The sequence below is a fragment of the Tachysurus vachellii genome, chromosome 4, assembly GCF_030014155.1.
Source record: "Tachysurus vachellii isolate PV-2020 chromosome 4, HZAU_Pvac_v1, whole genome shotgun sequence".
Classification (NCBI taxonomy): domain Eukaryota; kingdom Metazoa; phylum Chordata; class Actinopteri; order Siluriformes; family Bagridae; genus Tachysurus; species Tachysurus vachellii.
The window spans coordinates 1067365-1077960 of record NC_083463.1 but is presented as its reverse complement, the minus strand read 5'-3'; positions in this window follow the sequence as shown (position 1 = coordinate 1077960).

The window sequence follows — 10596 nt, the reverse complement described above, 5'->3', positions numbered from 1 at the left end:
GTGTGTGTGTGTGTGAGAGACAGAGAGAGAGAGAGAGAGACTTCCTGTACAGAGTAACACAGTGAGCTTTCATCCAGACTGTTTACACTCTCCCTGGAGTTAGAGATCAGGACATCCAGAGTGACTCACCATCAAAAGATCCCACAGATCTAAAGCACTGACTCAGGTCACTCATGTTATTTTCTGCTTTTTGGTTTTTAGTTCGCTTTTTTTCTGTCATAAAGTAAAATGTAGCGCAGAATCATCTGAGATCATTAAGTCATCATCTGTTTAAAATGCTGTGTGAAATACAGAAGGAATCACAGCTGAAACACGGCGTGTCGGCTGTGTGGTGAAGGTTTAATCCCATGAGAGCGTGATGTTTGGGTGTGGACACTTCACCACTCTTCACTCCACAACAGAGAAAAAGGAGAGGTGTAAAGTGTCTATCCTTTCTCTGGAACTAGGTTAATTGTGTATTCAAATCACGCTAAAAAAAACAACTGCAAAAAAAAACATTAAGGAATTCTCTAGTGGTTTCATCACACGTTAATGATCCTAATGGTTTTCATTAGAACTTGTTGCTATTAAATCTCAACAGAACACAAAACACCTTCATTCTGACTAAATGCATCCATGAGGAACAATGAGGAACATGATAAATCACATTTTATTCATGTTATTAATCAGTGTGCAGGAACATAAAACAGTAAAATACAATATTTACAACTTTACTGTGCTGCTGGTTATGGTTTCTATAGCAACAGCACACACACACTTCATTCATTAGTAAAAAAAGTGGGAGGTTTTCATCATCAGGTCAGGAGAGCTTGTGGTTTCTTAGTAACACGACATACAGCTTGTTGTTATTGTTGTTGTTGTTGTTGACTTTTGTGACTAAAGTTTTACGTGAACTCATTTCCCTGATGTTCCATATCATTAAATTTAAATGGTTAAAATTTCACATTTAATGAATAAATAATTAAGATTATTAGAAGATTGCTGCAATGCAAAAAGAATAATAAAATATTTAGCTTTGTGTTGTTATGAAAAGAATCAGCTTTGGGCTAGTAACAGTGACTGCTTCATCTCTCCACCCTGACATGTAACAGCACGTTCCATCATGCTTGATTTCTTTCATCTTGTACAATAAAATGTGGGATGGTGTGGACGGAGTTAGCGAGCTCTAAACTTGTTGGATCAGATGGGGTGGGGAATTTGGGGAAATAAAACTGAGTGTTAAACTTCACTTTCTGTCCTGTGTGTGATAAAGAGATTCTGTAAAAAAAAATTACATTAATAAAGAACATGAAAAAACTCCAAGCTCACTGAGGCTGAAGTTTAAAGACTTGTGTGACGATGAACATTTAAATCGTGTAAATATACGACAGAAACGTCAGTCTGTAACCGGACCATGGGAACAAGGTGGAGATGTTCAGATGACAGAGACAAGCTTGTCAGATCTGTTCTTATGGCCTTATTTTTCAGTAATATTCCTGAGGAAAAAGTGCCATAATGTAAGTACCACAGGTTCGTCCTGATGAAGAACTATTACAGCTTTAATTATATACAAGAAGACAAAAAGGAGGGGGGGTCACGGTGGCTTAGTGGTTATCACGTTCTCCTCACACCTCCAGGGTTGGGGGTTCGATTCCCGCCTCCTCCTTGTGTGTGTGGAGTTTGCATGTTCTCCCCGTGCCTCGGGGGTTTCCTCCGGGTACTCCAGTTTCCTCCCCCGGTCCAAAGACATGCATGGTAGGTTGATTGGCATCTCTGGAAAATTGTCTGTAGTGTGTGATTGTGTGAGTGAATGAGAGAGTGTGTGTGTGTGTGCCCTGTGATGGGTTGGCACTCCGTCCAGGGTGTATCCTGCCTTGATGCCCGATGACGCCTGAGATCCCCGTGACCCGAGGTAGTTCAGATAAGTGGTAGAAGATGAATGAATGAATGAAGACAAAAAGGAGGAAAGAACAATAAAAGAAACAAGAAACAACCAGAAAGAAGCAATAAAACAACATTAAAGCTCAGCTGGGAACGAGCCACGATGTGTTTGTGAAATCAGACAGCTAGTGTTAAGGAGTCTGATGAAGGAAAACATCACTGGAATTTTTCATCTATAACCAATATTCAGTAGATTGTTATTATATTACAATTTGCACATACAACTGTCTATTATTTATATGTTCATGTCTTACCATTGCTACATGTTTACACTGTGGAGCTCCTGTACTAGGAAAAGTTCCTCGTATGTGGAAACATACTTGGCAATAAAGACCTTTCTGATTCTGATTCTGATTCTGATTCTGATTCTGATTATATTGTAGTTTACCTCAGTTGTCCCCCAGTCCCCCCCAACACAGTTGATGGTTTACTTGCTTCAGGGTACACACACCCACCCACACACACCCACACACACACACACACACCTAACAGGCTTAAGATTTCTCTCAAGGCTCAAGACAAAAGTAGATTCTTGTGTTAAACTGGTATTAAGGCCTTCAGCTTGCAAACATCTGCAATGTTGACAAATCACAATCTTCTGGAATTCACAGGATTTTTTTCTCACACACACACACACACACACACACACACACACACACACACACACACACACACACACACACACACACACACACACACACACACACACACACACATACACACACAAACAAACACACACACACACAAACACACACACAAACACACACACACATACACATACACACACACAAACACACACACACAAACAAACACACACATACATGCACACACATACACACACATACACATACACACACAAACCCACACACACACACAAACACACACATACACATACACACACACACACACACATACACAGACACACACACACACACACACACACATACACACACATCAGCTGCTGTAAGTTTAATGTGTGTATAATGTCCTATAATGTGTGTTATTACAGATCCCAGATTCAGTAGCGTCCTCATTGGTCCTTTGTCACACATTCATATACATCACATAGTCATTTATAAAAGGCTGGAGATTATATCAGGAATTAAGTCTTATATTACATCTGAGGTAACGCTGAGGTTTTGTTTGTCTTTTTCTTGATGTGACACAGAAAGGCCTGAGATCTCATTATGTTGCGTGTGAGTTTTAATCCTTTAATTTTGAGTTTTAATCCTTATTATTATATTATTTTAATCCCTTATTAACTTTATAAGTCTTCTGAGTCTCTTCTGCGAAGGCTCTTCGTCTTCCTGCGTTCTGCATAGTGTATTCATTTCAGCGTGCATTAAAATCAGTGATGGTGCATCATTTCAGTACAAGCTCTTTATTTACGTAGCTCCTACTCCAGCTTTTCACATGCACACAGCATTCATACAGTATAGGGTTTTTATAAAGGCTCATTGTATTACTAGGCCCGTGGGAGATTAATAAAGCTTCGAGGTTTTTATTTCTAAGAGTTTATGAATTATCCATCCTCATTCACTCACCTGAATTCATTCAGCAGAACCGACGATGGCTTTAGGTTAAGGACAGCAACGTTCTCCATTCAGCTGACAGAAGGCCATGTGAGGGCGTAAAGTAGGTGACGACGTCCAGGACGTGATGCCTTTATGCTGTAATTCACTTGGCTGATATAACAGATCCTTAAATAAGTGGAGTTGAACTGTTCTGGTGCTTTAGAACACTTCTGACGTTCATGATCCTGGGTTTAAATAACCAAAAAGTTGGAGGATATTTTCTAGAAGAGTTATAAAGCTTTACACATGATACACATGTAAAGAAAACTAATAACAACAAAAAAGTTTTAAAAACATTTAAACATTTTTTTAAAAGTAAGCAAATTAAATTTTGAGAACACAAACACACACATATACACACACATATACACACATATACACACACATATACACACAAATACACACACATATACACACAAATACACACACATATACACACAAATACACACACACACACATATACACACAAATACACACACACAAACACACACACACATGCATGCACACAAATACACACACAAACAAACACACACACATACACGCACAAACACACACACATACACACATATACACACACATACACAAAAATACACATACACACAAACATAACACACATATATACACACGCATATACACACATACACACACACATAGACACACATACACACAAACATAACACACATACACACACATACACACACACATATATACACACGCATATACACACAAACACACATACACACACATACACACACACACACAAGGGATGTGGTAGCCTAGTGGTTAAGGCGTTGGGCTACCATTTGAAAGGTTGTGAGTTCAATCCCAGGTCCACTAAGCTGCCTCTGCTGGGCCCCTGAGCAAGGCCCTTAACCCTCAATTGCTCAGTTGTATAAAATGTAAGTTGTTCTGGATATAAGAGCATCTGCCAAATGCTGGAAATAACATGCACATGCACCAATACACACAAACATGCACAAACACATATGTGTGCACAAACAGACACACATAGGTACAAACGCATACATACTGTACACACATATGTGCACGGATACACACACACACTTTTAGTGGTACTAACAGGTCAGACAGGCCTTTACATGGTTGAGCAAGAGCAGGAATGTCAGTAACGCTCGGAGGGGTCTCATCTTTCATTTCTGAAGCCCAAGTATACATGCTGAGTGCACCATCACACTTTATTGTTTATCTGTGTATCTGACACTCGTTTATCTGTCACACACAAAGTGCTCTGTTGTGTAGAAAAGCCTGCAGCAGGTGAGAGGGGTGTGAGACAAACCACATGTGTCGAATGATTTCATATCATAACAACACACTGCTCATCTGTGACTCTTAATCCTGTGTCATGATGATGACCTTCTTAAAAAAACAACAATGTACTGATCCTCACACACTTAACTAAAGCCTTCTGTAACCTCCAACGATATCAAATAAACACTAAAATGATCAGAGAAACATCTATATACCTTTATCCTCATTAAACATTCCACACATACATATGCGCTGTATGCTAATAGGTCATGCAGATTTTTAATAGAAAGTCAATTCACTAGCAGCAATTAATCTAGTTGATATTAGTCACAGAAGTTGAGTTGGGACTGACGCAAGAGTGTGTCATGTTCAGCACATTTCTCTAAGGTGTTTAAAGTCATCTGTGTCACACAGAACAACATCACACGCTTGAGCTGCTAATAAAAACTTGTGTAATAATAAACCTTAAACATTTTACATTATCCTTTAATAAACCTGACGAAACTCATTCACTCACTCACTCATCTTCTATCGCTTATCTGAACTACCTCGGGTCACGGGGAGCCTGTGCCTATCTCAGGCGTCATCGGGCATCAAGGCAGGATACACCCTGGACGGAGTGCCAACCCATCACAGGGCACACACACACACACTCATTCACTCACACAATCACACACTACGGACAATTTTCCAGAGATGCCAATCAACCTACCATGCATGTCTTTGGACCGGGGGAGGAAACTGGAGTACCCGGAGGAAACCCCCGAGGCACGGGGAGAACATGCAAACTCCACACACACAAGGCGGAGGCGGGAATCGAACCCCGACCCTGGAGGTGTGAGGTGAACGTGCTAACCACTAAGCACAGTTTATTCAACTGTGTAGTCGAGGGTTAAAAGCCTTGCTCATGGGCCCAACAATGGCTGGTGAATCTGGGATTTGCACTCACAACCCTCTGGTCATTAAGCCAACACCTTAACTGGGGTCAGACGTCCGTGACTCCCTGTCATTATCCTGCAGAAATCTTTGCACACCGAGTTGTGATTGGTTCACAGCAGTTGAGCTTGTGATTTTTGTGACATCACAATCCCAGATCGAACGTAGCTCCGCCCTAAATCAGTTTATTCATACGGAAACTGAGAAAGTGTGATTTTTGTGTAAAGATGTAAATTTGGTAACATGTTGAAAAGCATCCAAGAGGAAAATCTGTGCAAAACGTTTCTGCATTTTTGCATGAAATTTTATTAGTGCATGTTTCAAATCCCATAATACTTTCACTGCAGTTAATATGCGCACACACACACACACACACACACACACAAACACACACACCCATCGGGTGTGCCACATTTTTGTTAAACAGCTACCTCCCTTTATTAAAACCACAAAGCTGCTTTCTCAACAGGCTTCAGTGTGATAGTACAGTTCTTACCTCTGACGTGACCCACACTGTACTTTAATATAGAGACTTCACGCTTTACACATGGCATGATTTGTTTCCCATAAAGATTAATGTTTAAGTTCCTGCATGAGTTCCTATGTCACTGCCGAACTCCAGCACAGACTCAGACTCAGGTGCAGATTACATATAAATAAACACATGGTATAATTACACAAAGCAAACAAAGAAGGGATTATTTTCGTATTTTATTTTCTACTTTTTTTGTGCATGTCAGCATCGGTGGGTTTGAAAGGTGTGAGAATGTGGATGTGTGCCAAGTGGAAATACCTGCTCTCATTGTTAGCTACAACTTAAGAGAACAGGACACGCCCGAATGAAGCATCCAAACGCCTCGGAGACAGAGAAGTTGCACAATTCTCATTCATATGGTTTCACTACACTTTGTAAAAAATTCCAGTGCAGAGAGTCATACATATAAAAAAATGATGAAAGTTACACAGGTGCAGAAAGAGAGAGGGAGTGATACAGAGAGAGAGAGAGAGAGAGAGAGAGAGAGAGAGAGAGAGTAAAAAGAAGTCACATAAGAGAGTCTGATATAAAACATTGCCTCGTTATTCATCAAAATTACATTCCTGCAATGTTCTAAAAATATCTGCAGCCAAATGTTTCAGCAATGTCGTGGGAGTGTTTAGAAACATTACATAAAGCCGTTCTCCAGTTTCAAGTCCATCAGCTATATTAAGAAAGCAGGTGCAGCTGCTGAAGGTGTAGAAGAAAAAAACCCTTAATGTTGTGGAAACGTTAATGAACGTTACGTAAAGACGTCTTAAAAGTTTCATCTGATTCTCTGCAGCAACATGCGACTGAAAAAAAAGGACAAGACTGTAATATTTCATGCAAAACACACTTGCTCTTACACGTGTACTACAATTTTATACAAAGTAGAGGATAGAAAAGAAAAGAAGAAAGTTCTCAGTGCAGGTGTAACTAATTAAACTGCAACAAAACTGCCAGGGGGTGTATACTTATGCAATCGCACACACACGCACACACACACACACACACACACACACACACGCACACACACACACACACACACACGCACACACGCACACACACACACACACACACGCACACACACGCACACACGCACACACACACACGCACACACACGCACACACGCACACACACACTGTAATACCTGCAGTAAATTATATTTGTCATAAAGCTATGTGTGAGAATGATATACAGTAGTAAATTGTGATTACTGCGTTAAGAGATTTGGGCACAAACGCACTACGTTTGTTTTTAATGAGGGCTGAAAACAAACCAATTAAATGTTATTAAGTAAAGTAGAGATTAATTCTAATAAAATAATAAAAATAAGAATTATTATTATTATTATTATTATTATTATTATTATTATTATTATTATTATTATTGTTGTATTTTACTTGGAAAACTGCAGTTGCTGCATGTACAGGATAATAAATAAATAAATAAATAAATAGCAATGAACTCTAAAATTGTAGCATGATGACTTAATGGATTTGTTACAACAATGAATATTATAAGTAAAAATAAATAATAAAAAAGCTTAACATTTTTAAATGCTTTATAATTGAATACGTACTATTTAAATGCGTTTCACATTTTTAACTATGTAATTTGTATATATTAAAATAAATAGTCCATTCATTCATTTTCTACTGCTTATCCAAACTTCTCAGGTAAAATAAATAATCAACATGTAAAAATGTGTGTCACAATTCTGGGTCTCTTTCATCGGTAGTGTTGTGTATATTAATGTGTGTATATTAATGTGTGTATTTTAATGTGTGTATATTAATGTGTGTGTATTAATGTGTGTATATTAATGTGTGTGTATTAATGTGTGTATATTAATGTTGGTCAGGGTGTGAGAGCAGAACCAGAATAACTCAAATCTATTCATTTTAAATCCTCTGTAAGTTCAGAGCAATTAAACACAAATACATGATTCTGAATGAATCTGAAGCTGAAGCGAGTCTCAGTGTTGCTGAGGTTGGATCATGTGGAAATGTTTATGCCTGATTTTTCTTTCTCTTTATGAAATTATGGAAATAAAACTTTTAAAGGTCACTCTGGAAAAACACACTTACGCCATTAAACTTTACTTTATTTATCTGAAAAAAAAAGGAAACCCTACTTTCTAAATGTCAGTTCACTCGTCGTGGTCTTCGGAAACTTTTCACAGTTTATTCGGTGTGTGTCTGAAAAATTTCTCTGAACACTTTTCAGCCAAGTTGTAAAGCAGAGAGACTAATCCCCTGAGTTTCTGTTAGTGCTGCTGAACAGAGGATTAAACCTGTCCACACTTGTTCAGAGACAAGGCAAAGGGGAAACCAGCAGAAGAGAAACAGTGTGAGATAGACAGCTGTGGAGAGAGAGAGAGAGAGAGAGAGAGAGAGAGAGAGAGAGAGAGAGAGATAGAGAGATAGAGAGAGTGGGGCAGGTCTGAGGTGGAGCTGGTGAAATGCTGCAGGCGAATGTGTGTCACTCTTCGGTAAAATCACAGGTATGGAAATGTGAAGAATTTGGACATCATTCTTTTTTTTTTTTTAATTCTTTTTTATTCCCTGTCTGTTCTTTCCTTCTCTGTTCTGTCTGTTCTTTCCTTCTCTGTTCTGTCTGTTCTTTTCAACAACAATAATAAATGCTTATTAGCATTAATCTGGCTCATCCAAGCTCAAATTCAACACCATGATGATCAGTTTATTCGCACGTCTCTGTACATGCTGTGACTCGAAGCTCCAGCTCCGTCCCTCCAGCTTTTTGCCTGTAAGGACATTCAGCATGTGCTTATAACTCCTGTTCATCTCAGCAAACGTGTGACTGACTAAAACAACAGTAAAACACTGAGTCTGGTCAACAGTAGCACAAACAAACTATGGTCAAGTGTGAAGTCTGTTGAAATGTCAAAAAAAAAACCTTTACATTTTGCACAATGAGATTTTGCACCATGAGATGTTACACAAGACGTTTTAAACCCTGAGTGTGTCACACAGTTTTATACATATAGACACAAAAGAGTAGATAATAATAATAATAATAATAATAATAATAATAATAATAATAATAATAATAATAATAATAATAACTGCACAATAAATATTGGTGTGTTTTGTGTAATTTGAAGTCACTGTGTGTAAATCAGACATTTCTGTATAAACCGATGACTTTAAACACATAAATATGATAAGAATCACTGCATGCATGAGGTGTGCAACATTGTGCACCTTCACACACCTTAAAGATGGTGAAGATGGAAGGGTTTGTCAGGTCATGTCTGAACACACACCCATAAACAATAAACACAGCTGGGTGGAGAAAAGGAGAAGGAAAAAATATGCGGAGGATATTTAATCATGTTCACATCTACTCAAAGCTCCATTATTGCTTCATTTAGTGAAGTGGAACGAATAAATTATAAATTATAAACACTCAGTTTGACCAACAAAGTTGTGTGTGTGCGCCCTCTTGTGGCAGTGCTGTAAAATAATCATTTACTCACAGAACACAACCATAATAATCCCACAGACAATAGAAATGATATTACACTGCAAAATTAGCCCATAACAAGTAAAGTAACTAACAAATTGTAGTTTGTAGTTAATCATAGTGACATCTATTACTGATTTTAAGATTTGAAGAAATAAAAATCGCTAATTTCAGGTTTTTACACATTTCCTCTTTTTATAGCAACATTTTTCAGATTTAAGTGTTTAGATGAGAAAAATTGAGTTGTGTCTAGAAATAAGGATATTTGAATAAAATCATCTTTACCACAAGTAAACACGTTATTCCTAAATATATGAAACAAAAACGTGAATATATAAATATTATATTTACTTACACCAACTTTATATATTTTATATAACATTCTACACGTGCATCTATTATTAATGTGGTGATTTGTGTAGCTTTGTGTAATGTATTTGTAAATGAGAGGTGATTAAAGTGACACGAACAGAAGGCTAGCACGTTCTCACACCTCCAGGGTTGGGGGTTCGATTCCCGCCTCCACCTTGTGTGTGTGGAGTTTGCATGTTCTCCCTGTGCCTCGGGGGTTTCCTCCGGGTACTCCGGTTTCCTCCCCCGGTCCAAAGATATGCATGGTAGGTTGATTGGCATCTCTGGGAAATCGTCCGTAGTGTGTGATTGTGTGAGTGAATGAGAGAGTGTGTGTGTGCCCTGTGATGTGTGTGCACTCCGTCCAGGGTGTATCCTGCCTTGATGCCCGATGACGCCTGAGATAGACACAGGCTCCCCGTGACCCGAGGTAGTTCGGATAAGCGGTAGAAGATGAATGAGTGAATGAGAACAGAAGGCTTCTCAGTTCAGTGTGTGTTTTCATCCTATTTCTTATATTTTGAACAATCTATTTTTTTA